We start from the raw sequence: 26,739 nt of genomic DNA, 5'->3' as shown, positions 1-26,739 counted from the left end.
TATACCAACAAAAATCAGCAGAAACTGTATCTCATGGTTTTTGATGTTTTTGTTTTTGTTAGTTTCACCTCTTCAAAGCACTTTCTTCTGATTTAATTCTTCAGTGACTTATAGATCATACAATAACATCATTTTCTTCAAAAAGGTTCTTGATTTTCTTTTTCATTTCTTCAGCGACACATTAATCATTCAGTAGCATGTTATTTAACTTCATGGTGTTGTTAATATCTTTTTACTTGATGGTGTTGATTTGGTTTTGTAGCTTTTCATTTAAGAGGATGTATAGTAGCTGTATAATGGAGACTTTCATATCTAGTAACATGTTATTTAACTTCACAGCATTGCAAATTTCTATTTTTCTTCCTGTTGTTGATTTTGTATTGTGATTTTTCATTTAAGGGGATGTATAGTAACTGTGAAATGGAGACTATCATATCCAGAGATGAGGATACAAAGCAGTATGCATTTCTACTTCCAAAGATGAACTTACAATGAAACTGTTTACTATATCTTGACAATGATAGACATATGACTGTGTATGAAGAACTATACTTTAGTAATGATATAGAGGAAGTAGGTGGGGGAATGATTGGGAAGGGGATAAGGGAAATCCCAGGAGCCTATGGAACTGTATCATAAAATGATAATAATGATAATAAATAAAAAGATTAAAAAGAAGTTACTTTGTATAAGAAAAGCCTATGTTTAAGCAAATCTAAAAGCACACTTTTAAAGCTTAAATGTAAAAACAAAAAACAACCTAAGAAATAGCAAGCTATCAAATGGTCATTTAACGGACAGACCTTTTCTTATCTAATGCCACATAAATGTTTGCATTGGGAATTTAGTAAAATGTTACACTGGACGCTGAAAGCAAATTATGTCATGCAATTCTATTCTTGAAGTGACTCAGAGCTACCTAAGATGACTGAGTCTTCTGGTTATGGGAGCAAATGATGATGGTGAACCCATCATATAACTCCATGAAAAGAATGAAAAAGGAAGGAATGGAGGGAGAGAGCGAGGAAGGGAAGGAAGAAAAGGAAGAAAGAAAGAGAAAGGAAGGAAGGAAGGATGAAAGAAAGAAAAAGAGAAGGAAGGGAGGAAGAAAACGAAGGAAAAAAGAGGAATGAATTGCCTCCCCACTTCATTCTTTCAGAAAGCCGATATCATTTTGTGAATACCAGGCAATTTTAAAATTGCCCCCGGGACTATCAGTATGGGCACCAAGGACTATATCCCAACTGCCAAGGAGATCACAGGGAATTGGAGTGTCCTCGTGGGCCGAGAACTCTGAGGTCAACCATTCCCTATTGGATCTCACACACAGGATGGAAGAAGCCCAGAACCCTCTTCACAGGGTGTAATGACAACAGAACAACAGCCAGGAGCCCTGAGGGGTCCTCAGAAACAGAAGAGCAGTCAACTTCCTTCTCTAGTCCTTACTTAGTTCAGGACTCAGGAGAGGAGCTTTCTCTGGTCCTTACTTAGTTCCAACTTTGTCTCCTAACCCTCTCTTGCAATGACCATCAGGGTCACTCTGGAGCCCTAAAAATTAAATCAGATAGACAGAGACCAATAAGGAAAGCTTAGAATAGACAAGAAAAAGTCAACTTGGACTCCCATATACCTCACTAGGTAGGACACAAAGATCAGTTACTCCTCACTAAGGTACTGAAGATTTCTCTGCACACCCCTCCTAAAACTGTTCTGCTCCTCAATCGTTAACGTATGGCTTGTTAGAGTTATAAGCCTGTTTGGACTATCCTAAAATTCACAAAGTTCAGTAAAAATCATGCTTGAATACTATAAGCTGCTAAATATAAACATGAAGAAAAAAAGACATGAGACAGCTGAATAGTACCCTATAACCATTTTAAGGTTTATAGCAGTTGGTTATGTATAAACTAAAATTAAGCTGTCAATGAAGTAGTTACAGGATGTGGTTAAGAACTTGTATTTTCTAACACATTGGTCACTCAGTACCATGTCAATTGACTTCACGATATTGTAAATTTCCATGTTTCTTCCTGTTGTTGAATTTGTGTTGTGGCTTTCCATTGGAGGGGATGATATTCTGCCAGCTCTGCTTTCAGATCAAGGATGGTCTGCAAATGAAACCGTTGAATTTATCTGAACAATAAGATGCTGGACTCTGCATGGTCCATGCCCACAATGATGAATTGTGACTGGTTATGAGCTATACTACTGTAACAATATGGAAGAAATCAATATGAGGGTAGGGCTTGGGGAGTGGTTGGGATAATCCCAGAGCCTATGGAACTGTGTCATAAACTGAAATTTAAAAAAAATTGCCCCTGGGAACAACATGTTCAAGAGTGGACCTGCTATTATATTTCTTCCATTGTTCTTTCTTGCCATTAACATGAGAGAAAATCAGGTCTCTGAATGGGATATTTGGGAGGGGTAGAACTCATACCCATCTTTTTGACCTAGGGAAACTATCAAACGTTTTCAGAACAATTTTTACATGTCAAGTGGAACTTTTCATCTAACCTCAGTTCTGGTTCACTTACCGAAAAGGCTTTTCATATCTGCATCTACCGAAGAATGTTATTAGTGACAGCCAGGTGTTTTTTCTGACCCTTAAAAGACTAGAAATTACGGGTAAAAAATTCTTCTCTTTCTTTCATTCTTGGATCATCCTAAAGGTAACTGAGGGTGAGAAAGAATATTGAGTTCCTGTGACTCCTCAATTAAGGGAGTAGCACATTGTGCTACTTTTGTGGGAATTACAACTCTCCATGTGTGAGTCCCCTTGTGCCCCATCTGCTTTCATATTCTAAAGGATGTAGAGTTCCACATGTCATCTTTGATGATCCTAAGTTTGCTTGATAGAACTCACGAGGCTTTAGAACTGGCATACTTAGTTCTATTTTCAATAATACCGAATCATCCTTGAAAACAGCTGTTAACTTTCCATCAAGCAGATTTCAGTAGTAAACATTTTTCTGAATTTCTCTACGATATTCCCCATTCCTAAGATCTTGGTGAAACTAGCCACAAGTCACTTTCCTGCTGATGAAGAGAGAAAGAAAAGAGCAACAATTAAGTATTTAAAAAGAGTGGTCTTTGGAAATGCCTACTCCATACACCTGCAATGAATCCAATGGGACCCTTCACTTCTTCTGTTGAAGACTTAAAAGCATTTTAGGAAGCTTTTTCTTGTTGTGTCAAACAAACTTTTCCCCTTGGAGCTATTACTATTGGAAACAGTGGCAGCGGATCTAGCACAGGGTTCAGCATATATTATATCATCATGTAGTATTTAAATTATATCAACATATAAAGAAAACTTATAATATCTTCATTTTAGTTACAGAGTCATCTGATATGAATTTTTTGGAGACATTTGCTAAAGTACCAGTATTGGGTCTCTTAGTTTTACACAAAATCAAAATTCTGAACACACAATGTTAGAAAGTATAATCAAAATTTATCTGAATGTAATTCTTATCAATCATAATTAAATATGCCAAAACATAGTGGGATAGTATCTTTAAAAGTAGAAAATAGTACAAATGATTTAATTTTAAGCCATACCCAGAGAATATTATGTGGAAACTTTCAAAGATTTCTATAATTTCCAAATTGAGTTCTTTCAGAACTCTATTATAAAATACGTTATTTTTAATTATCACATTTTAAATATAATATTTCATTTATTTTTTCTATTTCATGACAATTTAATCATTTCTTGATTTAAATGATAAAGAAATTGTATTTAGGATTTATTCTTAATATGTGTAATCCTCACAAAAAAATAAGTTAAAATAAATATGTGCGGCCCTCTAATAACACTGGAAATCTATTAACAATCACCTCACTTTCCCAATTACATATAAAATGCCAATCTGTTCATTTCTTAGTCTTTTTTAAATTTTGTTTATTTCTTTAAAAAATTAAGTAACATGTAATACTTGTACATCTTTGGAAGACACAATGCAACATTTCAGTACATGCACAGAGTGAACTGATTAGAACAATTACCTTTCCGTTTCCTTACTTTTTACTTATATTTGGAGTCTATCAACTTTATTATGACAACTATTTATTTATTTACTTACTTACATAGGAAAAACAGAAAAACACAAAGACAGAGAGGTTTTTTCGCCTCTGATATACTGTCCAAATGCCTTAAACAATTCAGGCTGGGCCAGACCAATCCCAGGAACCAGAAACTCACTCATACAACTGGGGTGGCAGAGATCAAGCAGGCTAGTCATTGCCAGTCATGGGCACCTGCTGTGACCTTTCATGGTAACGTTAGCAGAAAGCTGGAACCAGAAGCAGAGCCGGATCTGGAACAGACACTGTGGAACAGCATGTGAGTGACCCCACTGCATTTTCATCACTGTGCCAAGCACTTGCCTCTCCACTGGGTCTTTATGGAGTATAGAATATAATATTGTAAGCTACAGTTACCTCGTTTTATAAAAGATTTCTAAATTTTTATTTGAAAGGCAGAATTACAAAAAGAAGGAGAGACAGAAACAGATGTTCCATCCACTGGTTCACTGCCCAAATGGCCACAACTGCCAGAGCTGAATCCATCCAAAGGTAATACCAGGAGCTTCTTCTGGGCCTCCCATGTGAATGCAGGGTCCCGTGACCTGAGCCGTTCTCCACTTCTTTCCAAACCTATAACCAGGGAGCTGAATGGTAGATTGAGCAGCTGGGACACAAACCAGCACCCATATGAGATGTCAGTCCTTGAAAGTGGAGGATTAGCCTGTTGAGCCATAGTGCCAACCTCCAAAGAACTTGTTTAAATCAATTTTATGTGCTTTAGCTGTTCAATTTTGACATTTGATGTCACAAAAACTATGTCAAAATCTTCAGTTACAAATGAACCACATTACAGATATGTTTTAAAAACAATACATGTCGGGCTTGGCAGCGTGGCCTAGTGGCTAAGGTCCTCGCCTTGATCCCATATGGCCGCTGGTTCTAATCCCGGCAGCTCCACTTCCTCTCAATCTCTCCTCCTCTCAGTATATCTGACTTTGTAATAAAAATAAAATAAATCTTAAAAAAAAAATACACAGCACAGAAAAAAAAAATACATGTCCTAGTTGCTAGTCTAAAGGCACTTTTTCTTTTTTTAAGATTTTTATTTATTTTTATTACAAAGTCAGATATACGGAGAGGAGTAGAGACAGAGAGGAAGATCTTCCATCCGATGATTCACTCCCCAAGTGAGCCACAACGGTCGGTGCTGCGCCAATCCAAAGCCTGGAACCAGGAACCTCTTCCAGGTCTCCCACGCGGGTGCAGGGTCCCAAGCTTTGTGCTGTCCACAACTGCTCTCCCAGGCCACAAGCAGGGAGCTGGATGGGAGTAGAGCTGCCGGGATTAGAACCGGCACCCATATGGAATCCCGGGGCGTTCAAGGTGAGGACTTTAGCCACTAGTCCATGCCGCCGGGCCCAGAAGGCACTTTTTCAAAGAGCCAGGTTTTGATCCTATTCATTTGAGATACCCAACCTAGTCTTATTTCCTTTCAAGTAATAAGATCTTCTTACCAGCAAATCACTACAAGTTAAAATGAAACTTTCCCATCACAGCATTACTCATTGTCTCTTGGTATACCCAGATTTTGTTTTGTTTTGTTTTTCATTTAAAATAGCAATAATTTTTCTACTTCAGGACTGTTTGTAATCTATGCTCACAGAAAAGTTATTCCATTCTGATCTATTTCCAATGGTTCAAAAAAAAACCAGTGATGATGCTCTGAGAGCAAAATGCGATACTAAGACAGTCTGATGGATGACTCCGTATCATTTCCAGAGGCGAGGAATCCAATGTTCATTTGATTTTGTTATAGGATGACTTTAAACATGGGAACAAAACACAAAATTTTCTGAGGTTTGTTGGAGCACTCACTGTCTGGTTACCAGACTTTATTACTTCTGTTTCTGCCATTCTTGGCTTCCATGGCATGCTCCTATACAGGCAGTGGGACATGCAACTTCTCAGAACTTGACCATTTGGTCCTTAGTAACTGAGGGACTTTTTAATGCCTAGATTTCATTTCCCATTCATGATCTTTGATGAATACATTTTATTATCTCCATTAAATTTTTACTTGTTCTCATAACAACCTTCTAAGCAGCACTTTTTGTTCCTATTTTACAGGAAAGGAAATTAAGACACAGGAATCAATGACCTTTCCATGGACCTACAAAAGAAGTGATGTTTCTACAAATCCAAACGATTAAAGTCGAGAGGGTAATGAGTTCTTCACACTGAGGGAAAAGATCATCCTGCTTATTCTGTTCCCCATACATCCAGGTTATCTATCAACCCAGAAAAGCAAAACTGAAAACAACCTAAAAATTAAATATGATGTTGGTAGCAAGATGTGGGATGGCAACTTGCATTTGAATGGCTAAATGGAGCTAAATCTTTATCCAACATACAAGATTTCAATAAATAGTATCTAAAAATGAAAACTATGAAATAGAAAGCTTAAGTGCTTTAAAGTGGAAACAAAGAGAAAGTAATGAACTCAATGGTTTTCAAAGGTTTGCCCTTAGAAGTGGAGCAGATGGAGGGTAGAGGAGAAGTGAGGCAAGAGATTGCAATTTTTATTACAAGCTCATCATCACTCTGATTCCTTTTTGTTTAACTATTGGAAGTTATTACTTGCATGCAAATTAAATTAAAACAAAATGTATGGGGCCCAGCCCAATGGTATAGTGGTTAAAGTCCTCGCTTTGAAGGTGCTAGGATCCCATATGGGTGTCGGTTCTAATCCCGGTATCCCCTCTTCCCATCCAGCTTCCTGTTTGTAGCCTGGGAAAGCAGTCGAGGATGGCCCAAAACCTTGGGACCGTGCACCCACGTGGGAGACCAGAAAGAAGTTCCTGGCTCCTGGCTTCAGATTGGCTCAGCTCCAGCCGTTGCGGTCACTTTGGGAGTGAATCATCTAACGGAAGATCTTCCTCTCTGTCTCTCCTTCTCTATGTACATCTGCCTTCCCAATAAAATAAATAAATCTTTAAAAAATGCATGAGGGGCTTACAAATCAGCTAAATACATTCATATACCACATAGAGATTCATGGGTTCCAGGTAAGGACGAAAGTAAGCAGGAGAGGCAGAAGAGGCTGAGGGAGATGACCCAGAAACAGGTGGACGATTTTCATTTCCCAGAGACTAAACTTCAAAGGCAACACTGGGGAAGGAGAAGGGTACTTATGCAGCTTCTCTGGCTGAAAGACAATGAGTTCTGATCAGTGGGAGAAGACTGAGGTCTCAGAGTGCTAAAGAGGAAAGAACAAACAGAAGTATTATGGAACTGCTCTTTTCTGTAACTGGCTTTATACTGAGCTTCCTGTGCTCCATACTGCAGGCAATACCAGGAAGAGCAAGATGGGAGCGAGGGTGAGAGATGGAGTGGGGCTTTAACTGTCTTACCAAAATTTCTTTCCAAAATCATCCTACATAAGCATTCAAGTACCATCTGCAAATAAACTTTTTTAAAATACACATTTTCTGTACCTTCAAGACAAAATCTGTAGTCCTTCCTTCCAACAAGACAGCTGCATGTAATTCATTCTGTTTAGAAATCTTGACACTTTCATTAACTAATATAATCAGAAAGCGAATACATGTGATCACAAAAAGAACTTTTATCTATTTGTACATTGGAGATGATGTCTATTCCAACTCAGGTATAATAGTCCCTCTCTCCTAGTTTGTCCTGTCCACTCCATCAACGCACTGCTTCTATCAAAGCCAAAATTTTGACTACTGAGAAGAAAACCAGCTAGATCTTTGTTACTTGATCACTCTGGGTACAAAAAGAGTCCCAGAATACGTCTGTTGCAGACACTTAAGGGACTGACTTTGGAGAATAAAACCAGGTTATAATCAACCAAGAAGACTCTGTGCAGAACGATCCATTCCAGGCAGCTCGCCTGGAGACATGTGCCCCTTAGGGAAAACTCTTTGCCCTTCCTTTACTTGAAGACTCTTTACCCTCCCAGAGGAGAGGAAGCGAAGTTCAGTGAGTTACAAATCTTCTTGATGCTTACTGAATTGGATAGGGAACACAGCCCCATCATTGACCTTTGTTCTGATTCTCAGTTGAGAATTTAAAGTCAACTGAATGGGTTAGAAAAGACACATGAAAATGAAAGGCTCTCCATTCTAGCCCATGCTACACTGAGAGTAGAAGCAACACTTGTGAAACATCTTTAGCTACTCCCTCTATAGTCCTTCAAGCTTTGTCTGAACTATGATGTGTATCAATACTTCATCGTTCTAGACACCAGATAGCACACTTTTCAATGAATATCCAATTTCCTTTGTACACTAAGCAGCTGCCATACATATGGATAGTTTCCCATTTCAGTCAATATGAATAACACTGCTGTGAACATTTATGTGAACACATGTTAGTTCTCTTGGATTTATAAGTAAGTGTGTAATAGCTGGGCTGAATAATAACTCTATAGCTTTTATAGAATGTATAGACTTTTTCAAAAGAGTTGCATGATTTTAGCTTCACTGTATAGATGTGCAAATATCCCCAAATATTTTCCAACATGTATTACCATCATTTTTTTGTCATCCTAGAGGAAAGTGGCTTCTCATTATGTTGTTGTACTTACATAATGAGTATTGTTATTGAGTTTCTTTTCATAGAAACATGCTTGCATAAATGTCTTTTCAGAACCATTGCTCAATTTCAATTGTGTTACTTGTCTTTTATTACAGAATTTTAAATGTTCTTATATTCTATCACATGCATAATTTCTAAGTATTTTCTCCAATTCTTTAAGCTAAATTCAAATGCTAATCATACATTTTAATATGTAACTTTAAAAGATTAGACAATCCCTGTAATTTTTATGATTTATCATAGCAAGGTCAATAATTTTACCAACTTTGTTTGATCTATTATTGAGAGAATCAAATGAGATTAAATAATGTAAAACATTTAAACTTTTTCCTCAAAGTTGGTTATTATATTTTATCATTACTATTTTATTATTATTATTATTGCTTCTATTTCTACCTTGATCACATTCTCCCTCATCTCCTATTCTAGGAACAGCCTTTAAAATATTGTTCCTATGTTTTCTTATGCCACAGTCGCCTGAGAAATGAAGAATCCTTAGGGAGTGCTCATGAATAAGTGTTCATGGTGGTGATGTAGCATTTTCCTTCTGCCTGTTGTCAAAGTTGTCAAGCCCGTTATCCATGGTCTCACTACCACCAACCATGGATACTGGGTGCTGCTGTAAGATGCAGGAGTATGGCTGATGATCTTTAACACTTACTGTGCTGCTAACCTTCTATTCTTCATCTCTTGGCTTCATTCTTATGGCTATCTGAAGCTACTAATGGCACTCATTGTCTCTGAGCAGTAGCAGGCACATCCTGTAATCCAAGGGGCCAGTGTTGGGAGAGATTGGTAGCAAAACTGACTTCTAAAAGCCACCAGCAAGGAATAAAGCCTAAAATGTAGGTGTTCTTTTCATATCTTGAGCAAAAAAAGAAGCTGCTTTAATCTAAGCTGTTTAGTAGATAAAAGTGAGGAAACTGACAGGAGAGCCCAAGTGCTTTGTTTACTGAGAAGCTGTGCTGAAGTCCCCTCGTTGCACTGTGATCTTCATGTCCCAGTGACTTAACCAAGCAGCTCTGTGGCTAGCAGACCAACTAAGGCCAGTTCTCAAGTCCGGTTGAATCTGATTACATCACAGAGATGATAATGCTGTGTTTTCCTACCTCTCTTGCTAAACTTCACAGTTGCTTCTTCATCATTCAGCTTAAAGAGATTTTTAAAAAGTCTATGTTGTCAAATAACTTTATTACAGAATCTGACTTTCCTGCAAGGGAAGTGAAATCTTCCATATTTAAACAAATGTCATGTTTCTGAAGTTTATTTAAACCATTGTGGGAAGTCATAAAATGCTATAATTCATGAATAGGATCTATTATTAATTGCTTTGGATTCAACTGAACTGAGAAGGCCAAAAAGACAAGTTTTTCCTGTCTTCCAAGTTTGCATTGAATTTTTAGCTTGTAACCCACTATGAACCAGTGCAAATTCAACATTTTGAAATAATAGTTGATGTTTTCCTGGCACCATACCAAAATCAGGATAGTTTGTAGCTTGAATTAGATAAAAGTGTCTCTGACCATTTCTAAATTTAAAATAGAAGTAAAAGTCTATCTTCCATACACATTTTTTTTAAAATAATTTTTTTAAATCATTGACCTAAACCTGTGAGTAACAAAACTAGAAAAAGAACAGGAAATTATTTTTAAAACAAATAAACAAACAACAAAACAATACAAACAAAACAGACAAGAGAAGCAGCAAACAAAACAGCATTTCTTTGTTTTTCAAAACTCCGTTTTTGGTACTGGCACCCTGATACAGCGGGTTAAGCTGCTGCTTCTTGCCCAGCTTCTTGCTAGCACACCTGGGAAAACAGGGGAAGGTGGCCCCAGTGTCTGGGCTCCTGCTCCTCGTGTGGGAGACCTGCATGGTGTCTCAGACTCTGGGCTTGGCTGGCCCAACAAAGACCAGAGCAGTCATTGGGAGAGTGAACCAGTAGAAGCAACATCTCTCTCCTCTTCTGTTTCTCCCTCTCTGAAAAACTGCCTTTCAAATAATGTAAGTAAAGCTTTAAAAAACTATCTCTTATATAAAATACAAGAAAAGTTCAATCAACACTAAACAATATTTAGAATGAAAACTAGATGAAATCTTTGGCACAAAGATAATTAAACAAAATTACGAAAAGACTATAGTTTAAATAGGAGTTTATTAGAAAGTGAAAATGCCATAGTTGAGCAGGAATATAGGCAAAGAATATAAACACTAATCAAGCTAAAACATGTCAAATTCACTCATATAAATTAGATTTTAAAATACTGGTCATTAAAACTAATAGTATCTCATTCTTAACAATTTAACAAAGACATAACATGTCTTCTTAACAAAGATATAACATGAAGTTTAACAGAACTGTTTCTAGTACTCCTGTTGGAACATTAGAAACTATTTGGTGGAGCATAAAATCTTTGACTTTAATGTGAATTAAAAATGTTATTTCAAAAATGATAAAATGTTTTTTAAAAAAACTAAAGTGCTTTACAAATCTTAAATTACACTAAAGTTTAAAACCTAAGAAAATTAACTTAAAAAGAAATAGAAAATCAAAATAAATTGGTCATCACCCAAAAATGGAATGAATGTTAAAAAAATAAATAACCCCAGAAGGTACTGGAATTAAGTTTTGAAAAACTTCTCAAAGAAGAAACTAGATATTCAATTTCGTATGTATGGAATAAGAAAAAGTATACAAACCATTTTTATACTTTAGATTAAAGGAAGGTAGGGAAGAAGTTTGGACAGGATTGAGGGAGAAAGCAGCAGTGAAGGGCTGTTGGAGGTCTGTCCAGAGAGGAACTCAGCAAGCCAATTGTTAGTCAAGATCAGGAGGCAACAGATGAGGGAAGAAAACATTTTCCTTTTAGTTACAATCTAAATTCCTTTTACAATTTTTTTTGAGAACGTCAAGTAAATCACTGAATTCCTTTGTAATAACTCTTGGCTAGTAGAGTTCGTTCTTTAAAAGCAACTGTCTCAAGAATTGGCTGGTTGGAAAGCCAGAAGGATTTATCCAAGTTATTTAACACAACGCTCTGAAACAAGAAGTGAGACTTTCTCATCCCTTTCTGTATTACTCTCCAAACTCTCAAGGCAGCGTGACCAGGTCCTGAATCTCACTGTGAATATAATCTCATCATGACAAATGTTCAACTGCAAATTTCATATAAAAGAGTACATATATGGTGAATAAACTACTAAATTTAAGTCTCAAATTTCAAACCTGTTACTGGATCAGGTATTAAGCCTAGCAATTAAGATTCCTACATCTCTCATCAGAGTATATTGGTTCAGTTCCCAGCTCCAGCTCTATTGTGTATACTCTACATAGCCCTGGCTCCAAGCTCCAGCTCCCTATCATGTATACTATAGGCAGCAGTGATGGCTCACACAGTGGGCTCCTGACATACACTTGGATTGTGTATGTGACTCTTGGCTCCCATTCCGCTCTAGCCCCACCATGCAGACACTTAGGGAGGAAACTAGAAGATGAATTGCTTTCTCTCTCTCTCTCTCTCTTTCTCTCTCTCTCTCTTTTTTACTCCCTGTATGTCTCTCACTTTTTCAAACAATTTAATTTTTTCATATTTATTTATTTTTATTGAAAAGGCAGATTTACAGAGAGGAGAGACAGAGAGAAAGATTTTGTCTGCTTGTTCACTCCCCAACTGGCCACAGCGGAAAGAGCTGAACAGATCCGAAGCCAGGAGCTTTCTGTGTGTCTCCCACTCAAGTGCAGGGTCTCATGACTTTGGGCCATCCTCTCCTGCTTTCCCAGGAGGCTGGATGAGAAGTACAGCACACATGACACAAACCAGCATCCATACGGGATCCTGGTACTTGCAAGGTGAGGATTTAGCCACTGAGCCATTGTGCCAGACCCTCAAACAATTTATTTTTTTTTAAAGATTTTATTATTATTATTGGAAGGCCGGATATACAGAGAGGAGGAGAGACAGAGAGGAAGATCTTCCGTCCGATGATTCACTCCCCAAGTGAGCTGCAACGGGCGGTACGCGCCGATCCAATGCTGGGACCAGGAACCTCTTCCGGGTCTCCCACGCGGGTGCAGTGTCCCAATGCATTGGGCCATCCTCGACTGCCTTCCCAGACCACAAGCAGAGAGCTGGATAGGAAGTGGAGCTGCTGGGATTAGAACCGGCGCCCATATGGGATCCCGGGGCTTTCAACGCGAGGACTTTAGCCGCTAGGCCACGCCGCCGGGCCCAACAATTTAATTTTTAAATGTCTTGCCCCAGTTGTAGGCAACTGCCTAGGTTGTCTTGTGCTTAGGCAAGTGTTACACTGCTAGGAGAAAAGCAGCCAATATCCGATGTGCATCCTGGTCCTGATTAATGCCTCTCTGTGTTAACTACCAGTGTGTCAGCATAATTGCCTGATTTTTTTAAGAACTGGGAGAAGGGGTGGAATGCCCATAATGCCAATGTGGGCACATACCAGCCAGGGCTATCTCAATGTCATCACCACTGCCATAAGCAAGTGTGGGAAGAGGCATGTACTTCTAGGGACTGGGGAACTGGGGGCAGGTTGCAATATGGGCCACTGAGTGCTTGTTTGGCCACAAATGATTTCTCGGGGCTTTCACGGACCAGGCCAATGAACTAACAAGTAACTGAGGGAGCTGAGATGAGGTACACCCGAAGGAGAATCTGGAGTACCTCCTTGGGTCAGGCCAAAGCATCTTCCCATGTGCACAAGAATACAGGATAGGGATAGACTGTGACAGGCTAGGTTGTAGTATCTGCCTTCACTCATGAGAACTGTGTTAGAGTTGGTCTTGTGGGGACTCTTGGGGGTCACTATATTAGGCTACAGCACCTGCCAGTGCACAAGAAAGCTGAGGCTGGAGGCAGTCCACATTGGGCTGTGCCAAAGCACTCATGAGCATATGTGAGTACTGAGCCTGGAAGCGAGCTGAGAGGAAATAGGAACACCCCTGTTAGACCTTACCACCTGCCAGTGCAGATAAGATCAAGGGCTGGGGCTTCAGAGGGCCATATTAGACTGCAGCCCTTTGCAGTGCATGTGAGAACCATTGCTGTGGGCAAATCAGGCTGGGCTAGGCTGCAGCACCTACTAGTCTGTGTAAGAACTAGGGCAGGGAATGACCTAGGTTGGGCAAGGCACCCATTGGCACACGCAAAATCCAGGTAGGAATTGTATGGGGCCACCCTAACAAAGCCACAGCACCTGTCAGTGTGTGCAAGAATCAGACTGGAGTGGGCTAGACTCTAGCACCCACTGGTTTATGTGAGAACCAGGGCTCGTGACGGGATTAACCAAACAAGTGCATTCACTGGTATGTGCATCAATTGGTACAGGGAACAGACTGAGCCTGGCCCTGAACTAGCTGGTACACAAGAAGGCAAGGTCTGGGGACCTTCCACATGAGGTTTCTTAGGTTGCTTCCCAACTAAATCACTATGCTTGATCCCCAACCTCAGGAAAAATCACATAGATGTGAGATCTAACCCTGGAGTACGTGTTGTAGGTCTGGACCACCTAAGTTACTGACTCTCACGCAAGAATGGAGAGCATACACAGATATACATGAAAAACAAGACAGCCAGTTCATCTAATCCAACAGGAGACTTCAAGCACCTCATCAAAAAATGAAAGAAAGATAGGTTGAACAACACTCCAGTCCAGGCTCTCCTGGACTGGAACACTTAGTATACAAGAATAGCCTACAGGCCTTAGCAAGAATTTCTCACTTCTGGCGTAATAAAGCCAATCACTCCTTAGAACAATCTAGACCACTCAAGTAACACCCTCAAGACATTCTTGCTCACATCTGGAATCAAACAAAAGGCAGACAGGCCACCTCTGGGCACTGCAATAGTGTGACAAGCAAGGGGAGGTATACATCCTCCTCCCCCCCTGGAAACAGGTGGAAAGACAATCATGTCTCTTATTCACCTTCCTTTCCACCCCAATCCTGTCCATCCTGTTGGAGGCCCACACAGGTCTGCAACCACTCATCTTTGTAATAAACATTAAAATAAAATTAATAAATAATAATGCTCTAAGAACACATTATTTATAGGAGGAAAATTCACCAGTAATGATAAATTGTATTGCCCTGCCAACTATAGCACGTAATATAATTAGGCATTTACTTTCTTTTTTTTTTTAAAGATTTGTTCGCTTTCATTGCAAAGACAGATTTAGAGAGAGAAGCAGAGAAAAAGAAAAAACTCTTCTGTTGATTGATTCTCCAAAAGGTAGCAACAGCTGGAGCCAAACAATCCGAAGCCAGGAGCTTCTTCCAGGTCTCCCATTCAGGTGCAGGGTCCCAAGATTTTGGGCCATCCTCCAAAACTTTTTCAGACCACAAACAGGTCTGTGGATGGGAAGCGGAGTAGATTGGGCACAAATTAGCATCCATATGGAATCCTGGTGCTTGCAAAGGAGGATTAACCAATTGAGCCATTGTACTGTACCCACAACTAGATATTTTCATGCCAAATTCAGAGAATAGCCTGCAGACATTGCAAAGGAAGTCCAATAACACTACCAAAATCTCAGGATCTTTTGCAAGGAAACATCACTCAGGAATAACCAATCATTTATTTTCAGTAACCTACATTAAATTGTGTAACAGCCTATCATGTCACTCTAGTTTTACATTTTGTGGTAGAATTAAATTACAACCTCCAAAGATATAAAACAAAGTGTCATTTAAGTGCAAAATTTCACACAATAGTAAAATTCATCAATTATAATATTATTGATATAAATTAAAGACACATAAACACATTTCCAAACTAAGGCATTTGATTAGAATTATGTGCATGTTATTCAGCAAGGTCCTAAATTATATTAGAACTTTTCATCAACATAAGGTGGGTATAGAATTTACACTCTATGAGTTGTAGTTAATTATATGCTTTTTCTGGTAACTTCTCAGAAAATATCCATAACCAGTCAAACAATAGTGAAAAACTCAAGAAGATTTAAAACGAAGAGAATAGAAGCTTTATCAGTTAGTGAATGTCACCTATGCTTCAGTTCCCAGCCAATTTTCAGAGCAGACATGGTGACGCAGCAGTTAAGCCATCAGAGTGTCTAGTTTGAATCCCAGCTGCTCTGCTCCAGGTCCAGCCTCCTGCCAGTACACCTGAGAGGCACTAGGTGTTGCTGCTTGGATTCACCCAACCACAAAGCAGACCCTGACGGAGTTCTTGGCTCCTAATTCTGGCCTCATCCAGTCCTAACTGTACCAACATTTGGGCAGTAAACTAGCAGATGGAAGGTTCTCTTTTTCTCCCCAGTCTCACTTCTCTTTCTCTCTTGTTTCCATGCTGCATTTCTAATAGAGCAATAAATGTTTAGAACCAATTAATATTCTGGGGCCCAGTATGGTGGCCTAGTGGCTAAAGTCCTCGCCTCGTACGTGCCAGGATCTTATATGGGTGCCGGTTCTAATCCCGGCACCCCCAGCTCCCTGCCTGTGGCCTGGGAAAGCAGTCAAGGACAGCTCAAAGTGTTGGGACCTTGCACCCATATAGGAGACCCAGAAGAGGCTCCAAGTTCCTGGCTTTGGGTCGGCACAACTCCAGCCATCGTGGTCACTTCGGGAGTGAATCATCAGAAGATCTTTCTCTCTGTCTCTTCTCCTCTCTCTATATATACCTGACTTTGTAATAAAAATTAATAAATCTTTTTAAATTAATTAATATTCTTGAAGTAGCTAAAATCCAAATTTTTCTTTTTCTCTTAGGAGTTAAGGTGTAAGAAATATACTTATGTGATAAATAATAGAATTTAGTGATATTTTCTCAGTTAATTTCATGACAGAGAGCAATCACCAGAAAGGATGTGCAAAGAAGCCATCTTTGCCCTGATATTTTCTAAGTTTTCTTTTAAATATAAAATTTTTCCCAAAAGTCAGGTGACCCATGCTTGGAGTATCAGCCTTGGGCATCTCACTTAATCAGCTGTCAATGGTACAATAACATTCCGTAGTAGATGTTTTCTACAGGCACAAGCCAAATAAGTGAAATAACAGCAATTAGCACAATAATGCCGCATTTAATGTACTACAGAATGAAGAGTATTTAAATGTCTAATCTAACTGTATAACTCCAATTTAATTAGCACTACAAAAATAAAATATCAAAACTATATTTTTGTTTATAATAGTAGAATTTCAGAGACATTCAAAGCAGCTGAGGGTAAACTTTGGAACGTTGTACAATGTTTACAGCCATTCATGAGGTGGTGGCTTCTCTGTTGTGGTATCATCAATGTCAAACCATGGTGTTTCTGTCTCAAAGATAGAAATATGTATCCTCAAATGTTACAATGCAAACTTTAAATGTCTGAATAGTTTCTCAGGTATTTCCTTTCATATGTCTGCATTTGAATACTCTGGCCTGCGTCTTAATGCATTTTTCTTCTGTAAGATTTTCAACTAGAATTTCTGAAAATAAGAAACTTGAGCAAAATTACCTCCAAAAAGTCTAATGTTGATCAATCTCTTTGTTTAGAGTTGACATGAGGTTGATAACCTACAAAATCTCTACTTTTTTTTCTATTTTCTTTTTTTAATTAATTTATTATTTTTATTTTTTTTTATTCATTAATTACATTGTATTATGTGACACAGTTTCATAGGTACTGGGATTCTCCCCACCCCTTCCCAAACCCTCCCACCATGGTGGATTCCTCCACCTTGTTGCTTTTAACTGATCGGGATGATACTCTGCTGGCTCTGTCTTCAGACCAGAGAGGGTATACCTAAGAAGCCATTGAACTTGACTGGACAATAAGATGCTGGACTCTATGTTTGATATATGCTTGCAATGAGGGAATCTCAACTGAACTTGAACTGTGGTTATGCAAAATCTCTACTTTGACACTTTGCATCATGGCATACAGCTCTCCAGGTGAGTAGTTAGATTTTTTTAATCAAAAAAAAAAAAAAAAAGATGTCACTTTACACAAAATGTTCAAGTTCCACACATTTCATGATACAATTTAGGTAAATAGATATACTTCCCTCCTGTCTCCATTCAAACTCCATGCTAAATGAAGTAGAAAACAAAATGTCAATTAATTAAATATAACATAAACAAATATTCATGACTATTGATTAGATAACCCATTGATTAAATAACCAATCATTAGAATGAAATAAAAATCTTGCATAAAACTATCTTAACACTTTTAAAAAAAATTCAGGAACTGAAAGTTCCCACATTCTGCTGCAGCAAAGCTAGCAGAGAGTTCTATGCATATGGTCACCTCAAGTCTCAAACAGACAAGACAGTAGGCATGTAGAGACAACAGTAATAATGATGAAACCCAAGCAAGAAATCTAATCAACTCAACTTGGAGTTCTTTCCTTATACATAAAATATGATGATATGATAAAATTAAGCTTCTGACTATAAGAAATGTAATGAAGAGAGGCATAGTCCTCTTCAAACTTGGAAATATATACACTTAGGCCAGTAACACTGCCGTAACCATCGCATATTGATAGGCACTACTCTTAAACTAGGCAGGCATTTGGATACATACACATGCACACACACACACACACACACATGCCAACACAAGCTGCTTACAAACCCTTCAAAGTTCCTCATTAAAGGCATGCTGATTTATATTCAGAAATTCAATTTCAAAGCACACATGTTAAGAATTGATAAAGCTGATGACAGACCAGAATGGGGAACAGCTTTAAAACTCTTTAGGAGACAATTTATTGAAGTTTTAAAACAGAACTAATGCTCACCACAATTTCTGGGTGTATATGGCTGCACTGAAAGCAATGGAAGGGAGGTGGGACCTAAATGCTCAAGATTTGTGGGCACAGCTGCAAATGCCTCACTCAATCAAAGCATGTAGCCTATGAACTTGGAGATGTTGTTCATTGTACACCACGTGGGAAACAAACCAAGATCCTGGTGTTTCATTATGCTTCCCTATGTTGTTCTTTTCAAGGTGCCACAGAAAAAAACACAGCAGAAAGGGGTGAGAGGTGCTGACAGAAAAGAACACACAAAAAAATTTACTTCTGTACAGTTATGGAGTCCGGATATCCAAGGTTAAGGTGCCATTATGGCAGCTTTTGTCGTTCCTGCTAGATTGCTTACCTACTCCTATGTCCCCAAAAGTGCTTTCTGAGAGGACAAGGAGTATTCTCCGGTGGCCCTTCCTCTTCTTACAAAACAAGTGCTGTGAGTTTAGGGTCTCTTCCTTATAAATCTCATCTGAAATTTAATTGCTTCCCTAACTGTTCAGTCTCCCAGTACACCCATATTCAGTGACAGCACCAATATCTGAATTTGTGTCAGACATAATTCAGTCCTTAAAGGATGTCATGCTCAGATTCACTAGACTTTTACATTAGACTGAAATGTAGCACAAAATTTTGTTTTGTGTCTATCTGGATGGACACACTCTGAAGTTTCGATCTAGTCATTCATTGCGCTGCATACTTTCTTAGCTTAAAAGACCTTTGACCTCAAAAACTTGGGAAATAAAGACCTCTGGAGACTCATCACATCAGATCTCCTGGTGGTTCATGTGATTTCATGGAATTTGTTTAGGGTATACTTAGCACATTGAAATATCTGGATTCTAATGGAGAATCTTGAATTTGAAGCAATGTAGATCTGTTTCTGAAGAAGACCAAAATACCTTACCCAACAAACAAATAAAAAGTCACTAAGCAAACAATGAACATAGTAGTGGATCAACAACGGATCAGACTTTGATTTCCTATGGAAGAATCTTAGAACATATCTCAGAATATGTCCACTTTTCCAAGCATCCATGACTCCTTGTGATCTAGTTTTCAAGAGAAATTGATTTGCAGCAAAAACTCTGCTTACATGTCAATCAGGACTTGAATTGCAAGTGGGAAAAGAGGAAGTTTGATACAGGAAGGGGAAATCTGTGCCTCATTACCAAAGAAAAATCCAGGGATCAACTACAGTTCTATTGTCACATGCTTATCCTTTCACCGATCACCATGGTTTCAGCCCATTCAAGCCCTGACATGAAGCCAAGGTGGAAATAACCCCATCCAACTGAGGGCTAAGAATAGAGGAAGGATAATTCTCAAATGGACATTCTGGATGTCCACAAAAAGGATGTCTAGACAGAAAGGCCTGGGCAGCAAGTAAGTATTCCACCACTCAAGAAAATTTAATTTATCTCAAATTTAATGGAACTCATTAAATTTAGTTTTACAATTTATTCTTCCATATGGTTATATTGCAAGCGAAGTTTTAGATGCTTGGCTTTGTGAAATACTTTTGTTTGCATTAAACTACTGATTAAAAATTATTAGAGACATGAGTCATTATTAGAGACATCAGATTGAAAACAGAACTGAGATGTGTGTTAAATATATAGTTCATGTCTCAAAAAATTGTTCAAGTTCAATAATTTCAGTAACTTACTTAGCAGTGATTCATAGACCTATAACCATGCACATTTGTACAAATAAATCTAGCAAGCATTTCTAGATCTGTTATTAAAGTTGCCCCATTACTCATTAATAAGCACTACTTCCCTGGTGTTTTCAGCAAATGTCTACAAGCATCACCCACACACTGATGACATGGGTTACCACTGAGAGAACTCGTGAACTCTTGAATAGACTTCTTGTTGTGGGAGTGGACAGACAGCTCGAAATGAGCAGAATGCAGACGTCCTGGCCAATCTTTCCCCATCAAAGCAGATCAGAAACCGTGGGGTCTCCAAATAGCTCAAAACAGACATCTACACAATCAGTTATATCATTACTTTAAACAACCTTGGACAGTTTGTAATATCATGAGCATTGTGGTTTTAGATACAAACTACTTCTGAAATTGCCATGACAGATCCAGAAAGAAAATAATAAGAAAGCAAGCAAGTGGCTCCGTATTCAAGGAAAATGGCACCTTATTCCCAAACTCTCTCGTTTTGCCATGAATATCCCTATCTCATCATAACAGGATAAAGATAAAAGTAAAACCTACTGAGGCTCTCAAGCAGAGGCTCTTTCCCCAAGATCGCCCATGTTTCTACTCTTGCAGTGCGCCTTCACTACCAAGAAACATTGCTAGATTCCTCAATTAAAATATTACCCTTTTGCGCTCTGTCATTCATCCCTGCAACCCTGTTAAGAATCTGCATATCCATTTTCTGCTAGCATTCTTACCCTGGGAACTTCCTACCATGCAGTTTTCTATAGGAGGGAATCAGACTTGATATCATGCAGTTCAGGCCTTAGTGCTCTGCTTCATCTAGGAAGAACACTAAGGGAATGTATAGATTATTCTTCTGTGAGATCTCAGACTCCTTCCTGGATAGCTTAGGCAGGTTTTTAACACTTCAAGGTCCATCTGGAGCCATCCCACTGTTTACAAGAACCCATTCACATTTGTAGATCAACATCACAAAAAAATCATACCCAAGAAATCAAGATGTGGTAATGCCTTAGAGCTCATTCAGGAAAACCATCTCTCTAGTTAACACCTGCCTAACAAATTTGCAAACATAAAAATACTCTTGTTTCTAATAAAAAAAAGTAACTTGTCCCTAGAGAGTATCCTAACATGATGCTAGTTTAGTTTTTTCTTGTACAGCTTCTTCAATCATTACAAACACCTTATAGGCCCTCTGAACATTAGAGCAATAGGACAGAGCAATGTAGTAATCAATTTCAAGCTAGCTCTTCTGTTAAATAAACACATTCTAATAGAAATAAGCAACCCAACATTGTGTCAATTATAGAACAAAATCCCATTTACTTGATCAAAATGCTTGTCCAGCTGACTATCTAAATCCTCAGGAATAGAAACCTGTGTTTGGTCAAATCTGAACATCAAAGTTCCAGCGCCATTACACAGTCATGTAAATATGCAATGACGTCCTTGAACATTGAAGGCAGACATCTGAGAATGATATAAAAGAATAGATGACGAATTTTTCCAGTCTTAAAAATTCACCAATTTTCTGTGAATGGCATTCTGCATGTGAATTTTCAGTATTTCTCACCAGAAAAATAACTTTGCGAGGCAAATATTGGACATGAGCAACTGGAGAGAGGTCCCAAGACTCTCCTTCCTGGGTGATTTCAAGGCCCCTGTTCTCTGCCATGACCCAGGCATAACTGCCCACCTTGCAGTTTGTTATAGAAGTATGGGAATTGGACCCAGAGGTGCCCCCCAAGGACTCAGACTGCCAATTGCATGCACTTGCCAGCCTCAGGCTCAAGCTACTCTGCCAGTTTCTGTAGGCAACCAAGTGTTACAGGCTCCAGACTGTTATCCAGCCTTCTCTCTCTCTCTCTCTCTTTCTCTGTGTGTGTGTGTGTGTGTGTGTGTGTGTGTGCACGCGTATGTGTGTGTTCATCCTCAAAGCCTAACTGACAAAGTCTACTTTGTAGCCACCTGCATAGCCAGTCCAAAGGTATGCAACTCCCAGCTCTCACAAGTGCTAATCATGAGCATCTGAGCCCTAGGACTAGTTAGCACCCCTCATACTTTGGAAATACAATGCCAAAAGCAGGAAGAAATGATGCTACATTTTTCTCCACTGGCTGGTTCCTCCCTGGGAACAAATGGAGCTTTACTGTCCCTACGGAGTTTATGTGTTCTTTCCACTGGTCACTTATTCCCCTGGAACGTATTTCAGTAAATGTCTGCTTCAGTATTCTTGCTTTCATCTCCCTGACTTATAATGTGTTACTCTATCCACAAAAATGAACCAAGATGCCAGCCACCACTGGTGACACATAAATAATCTGCAAGAAAAAATAGATTATATATACTTGTAAATGTGTATCACCTTTCTTAGAGTTGCATGGGAAAGAAATCCTCTTTTTTACAGAAGGAACACAATTTTTATTTTTTTTCCATATTGTTTCCTTCATATATCTGAGGTAAAGGGGGATTTTAAGGGAGAAGCCCCACCCGGTCTCCCACCCACCCTAGGTCCCTGATGTGGGACATGCTCTGAGGGTCTTGGTCAAGTGGTTTTCATAGTTCAACAGTTCTGAATTGCTGCCAATCTCCCCACTCCAAGCACGGTGAGGTCGTTGAAGAATTCACTGATTGACATATTCCATCATAGAGTCTTCATTTACCCAGTTTTCCACTGCCAACATATAGCTGAGGCGGTTGATTTGACTTATTCTAAGAAATCCCTTCTTAATTTTTTGAAGGATAAATTAATTTTCTGTTTTCTTTCTACTTCTTAACAATTAGTGAACACAGAGGGTATTAGTGATAACTCTGGAGAGGAGGAGTATCAGCTAAGACTTCAGCTCTTCACCTGCCAGCTTTGGGTCAGCTCCCACAGCAGCTGACCTTTCCGCCCCCACCCAATGCTGGTTTTCTCACGAACAAGCTGAGAGAACTGGATCAACTGTTTAACCCTTGCTGATACTTGATGGATTCTTGGGTTACACAACTCCACTGCCTGGTGCTGAGATGAACATGTTAGGTGCCCACCTAGCATAGGTATATGTGCTCCTTCTCCATGCACATATAATATAAATAATTCCAGACCCTACTCTGGCCTGCCTGTTAATGGAAAGAACACCATTAGTCTACTCTCATTCTGTCATGATAAAGCCTTAAGTCACCACACTTAGCCTTAGATTTTATGGAGGGGAACAATAATGAAAGCTCTATAAAAATTCACTCTGAACAGCTGTCATTTTCCCCTGACAAATCTGACCTAAAGTAACCTCCATACTTGGGAGAGGAAGCTTGCCCCAAAGCAGTCCCTTTATATAATGAACTGCAATCAAGTTTGGCACAAGCATCTCACAACCTAAGATTATACCCTGGATATCAAGCACTTGGTCTTGAGCCAATCATAGCAACCAAACCCTCTGCCAGGCTGATGGCTGCCATTTTATGCCCAAACAGGGAACAGGGAGCTGCACCAATCAGCCCTGTCTTTGCACCACTTCCTGTTTTTCTGGTTATGAATACAACTCACCAAGCTGTGGGTATGGTTCGTTTACCCACCATCTAGATGGCTGTCTGGTTCCAGAAACAACTTTCTCTTGCTTAAATAAACCAAGCCAAATGTAACTGGTCCCAGAATGTTTTAGCACACCAACTTTCTCACCACTTAGTAGCTGTTTCACTTTCTCTCTATTATCCATGCAGAGTTCAGCAAGGCACTTTCTCTACTATCTCCTGCCCCTTCAAATAGTACTCTCCTAACACATTAGGTCCTTCAGGGAGTTGTCATAGCATTCCTTTGCCCTAGTGTAGAGAAAGCTTCCAGAACATAAATGGTCTAGCCTCTTTACTTCCATGCGGATCACCACAGCCTGTGTTATGCAGAGGATTTGCTCTCTTTGAAGTCCCACCTGTAAAGCTGCCAAGGGAGGGATTGACACCAAGTTCTCTCTCTCATGTGATAAAACTTTCTAACAAAATAAAGCAATGATCTGCAACCCAAACCAAGTAGCAAGCTCTACCTGCTGACGCAGCAGAGCCATTGGGAATTTTAAAATTTCAATTTCTCTTATTTTGGTTAAATGCAGTACCACTGGAAAAAATTATATTTAATTACATTTACATTAAATGATATTTAATTACATTTACATCATTGTAAATCATGAAAACCAGTGATTCTGCATACCTTAGATGTCACTTTATACCTTTACTGCTCTGTGTGATAGTTATCCATGCTCCAGTTGATATCAACTTCCAGAAGACACTCTCGCATACTAAAAACCAACCAGCTGCATTTATGTTTCTGGAGCCTGGATTTCATCACAGATGGGATTAAAGATGTACAACTACCCTCTTCTGTCTGCCCAGATTTACCCGGCAGTACAAATATCTCGAATAAAGAAACTGTAATCACTAACGCAAGCTCTCAGGCAATGCCTAGTTACAGGAGTGTGTGTGTGATGACACTGCTTTTACTTCTGTGAGTCTGCAAAACAGAAAGAAAAAGCTCACATGGTAGAGGCAAAGCAAGTCTCCTTTCACTCACTGCCAGCATCTTAACTGGCAGAGAGTCCATAGCCAAGAATTGCATTCCAAATCGGCTGACCTGATCTATCCATTGAGGGACCCCTTTCTTGTTGAGCCACACATCACACGGATGGTAAAGATTCAACATAGATAATTCTTTTCAAAGAATAAAGAAGAAAAAAGCCAATCCTCTCAACTTGGAAAGTGGCCCTGTGCCTCACTAATGTCACCATCCTGCGGAAGGTAATCGTTGTGCTTTAGGCTGGAATGGCCTTGTGTTCTCAGGAAGTCTGACATGCTCTTCCCGCTGAGTTGGAGTTTAGAGGCAACTTGCTGAAGGAGAAAGTGTTCTGGCCTGGGCTCAAATCCTGAGTGCAGCCCTTGCTTGGGGCATGAGGCCATCTGTTTTAACTCCTTCCTTGTATCTCGGTGACACACCTGGGAGACTCTGCCTGCTGAACCCGCTGTTTCAAATAAACAGCTAAAAGTGTGTCCATGAAAGGCTTTCTTAAATTCTTTTCTTATTTGTTATTTTTGAAACAGAAAGAAAAAGAGAGACAGAGAAATCTTCCATCAATTCAGTCTACAAGTGGTCACATGGCTGGGGTTAGGCCAGGCAGAGATGCCTAGATCTCTATAGGGCCTGCCCAGGGCCATCTTCTGTTTTTCACAGAAGTGGTGGGCTTGAACTTAATCAGCTGATTAAGGATCTGAAGTGGTAAGGCTAGAACTTAATCAGGTGCTCCACACATTTCTGCTTCCCTCATTCTCTCACCAGTGTGGCTGCCAAGCACACACAGAATAAACTGAGAAGGCAACTTTAAGAATCTGTTTCACTGGAAATTCAACTTGCAAAACTGCAGAAAACAGATTTGTGGCGATAAAAAGATGAGGTGTATTCTCAGGGACCACTTGTCTAATTCAGATGACCATGCTATTAGATGGTGGTGATGTGCTTCCCTTGGTCACCTGAAAGCCAAGAAGGCATTAGAAAACTCACCGCAATCCAGCATCTTGAGAGGTCATGGCACCTGGCAGGTGCTCGATAAATATTTTTCTAATATGGAGTTTAAACTGTTTTCAGCATGTCAACAAACTAAATGAAAGCTGGGGTTAAAACCAGAGAGCTTTGGCCCATGGCTTTTCACATCCCTCCAAGAGTTCCTCACTCCCTCCCTTCCCCAGGGGAGCAGGCAGAGCAGCCCAAGCATCAGAATAGAAGCTCGAGGGCAACACCCATCGTCTGTGGAACAGCAGCACCACAGACTCTGGAGGCACTGCCAGGATCTCTTGGCCAGAGATTACATCATTTAAGAAAACATTTTTCTTTTCCTTAATCAAAAGACTAAATCTCTTTGTATACATTTCTTTAGATCTGGAAATGTAAAGTTAGATTTTTGGAGGAGAGGAAGAGGAAGGGGAGGAGAAAGGGAGAGGAGTATTTTGGTGCTGTGGGTCTCTTCTTTTTTATGATTTAGTTTCAACAGGAAATGCGTGCATCTGCTGATTGGAAGCAGCTGTGGACTGTGACATCTGGGACAGAATGGAGCACAAATTCTTGAGGCTGTAGCCCATGAAACCACTCCCTTCGTGATCGCCCACCACCACGCACCCAACCTACACATTCTGTGTCCCCTTCCCCTCCCATGTTACACATCTCCCCCTCTACATTAGCAGACACTGCTCTGTGTGATAAAAGACCTGTATAGGAGACAAACGACACTTGGAAAGTTTCACAAGGAAAACGATCTGAAAGAAATAGCGATGCAGACTCAATCTGTCCTCAACAGGGACAAGTGACATTTTTGTTGCCAGTGGTGGCATAGCTGAGCTGTAGCTCCGGTGTACAATGATTGTGACACTGTACTGTATGAGCCAACAGGGGCAATTTACGTTGCAATAACAGATCACTTCCAAAACAGTAAGATTGTTTTCTTCTCCGCCACACTCCCTGGACATCAAGTGTCAGCTCCCATCTGACCTAAATAGAAGGAGTAGCCTGTACTGGGCTCGGAGAAAGATGGCTGACCAAGAGCAGATTCTTTATGAGAAAAAAAATCATGTGTCACTTTTGTCCACAATTTTGTGATCAAAACAAACTGTGATAATT

This window comes from Ochotona princeps, chromosome 5 (assembly GCF_030435755.1).
Source record: "Ochotona princeps isolate mOchPri1 chromosome 5, mOchPri1.hap1, whole genome shotgun sequence".
NCBI lineage: Eukaryota > Metazoa > Chordata > Mammalia > Lagomorpha > Ochotonidae > Ochotona > Ochotona princeps.
This window is presented reverse-complemented; position numbering follows the sequence as displayed.